This window comes from Morone saxatilis, unplaced genomic scaffold (genome assembly GCF_004916995.1).
Source record: "Morone saxatilis isolate NCDOM2014 unplaced genomic scaffold, NCSU_SB_2.0 Contig9, whole genome shotgun sequence".
In the NCBI taxonomy this organism is placed as follows: domain Eukaryota; kingdom Metazoa; phylum Chordata; class Actinopteri; family Moronidae; genus Morone; species Morone saxatilis.
In genome coordinates this window covers 5,175,843-5,176,658 of record NW_023340268.1, presented here as the reverse complement: position 1 = coordinate 5,176,658, position 816 = coordinate 5,175,843, and the positions used below count along the sequence as shown (strand labels likewise).

Here is an 816-nt window from a genome sequence, read left to right as displayed (position 1 = left end):
CCTGTTGGAAATGAATTGTATTTATGCCAAAATCCACCCAACATTTGGTGTCTTTAGAATTTGGACTCATTATTTTGGGGGTTTTAGTTTTAAAAAAGGAGTTTCGGTCTGTTTACTTGGTGTTTCTGAAGCTTTCAGCCACTAATTATGATACAAAATTACACACTTAGGTCACATGATAGCAAACTAGACCATCTGCATTTGGATTTAGCTCAAGGCTAAAAGATACCCAAGTCTCCCAAGAGTCAATATTAACATCACACTAAAAACATCTTCAGAAATATATCGTAGCATCAGTATGCATACAGACAGAATTACATATAACCATTCATACTCACACACACATACTATACTGTATGTATATGAACTACTGTAATGAACACATACTGACTGCAGTATACGACTCCATGTGCTAAAGAAAGCCATTAGATGTGACTGAAAGCACCAAGTTTATTATTCAAAATCTGATAATTAATAATACAAGACACACAGTTGGATTTTAAAAGTACAGTTTAAACAAAGTCACTGGAAACTAGTGATGCATTAATGGATGTTGTAAAGCAGATAATTTACCTGATTCTCATGGCACACTGATGTAGATAACCAATCTAATTTGTCTTTTGTATTTTAAAAAGAAGGATTATAACCTGTAGTTTAGGCACATCTGAGAGTTAGAAAGGCTGAGATGTAGATAGCAAAAATTAATTAATACTCCATAGCTCTGACCTAAACTCCATCTACAGTTCTGACTCTTCCCATGTTCATTTATTTTTTCTATTAAAGTACAAAATCTAAATAAATTATTATTATTATTAT

The 816-nt window shown here is 32.4% G+C and overlaps 1 protein-coding gene across 1 annotated transcript in view; it reads right to left on the bottom strand.

The window, feature by feature from the left end:
- The window catches only part of myo1g (myosin IG), a gene marked incomplete in the record, with an annotated part of 42,747 nt that overhangs the window by 14,018 nt on the left and 27,913 nt on the right, over positions 1-816 (bottom strand).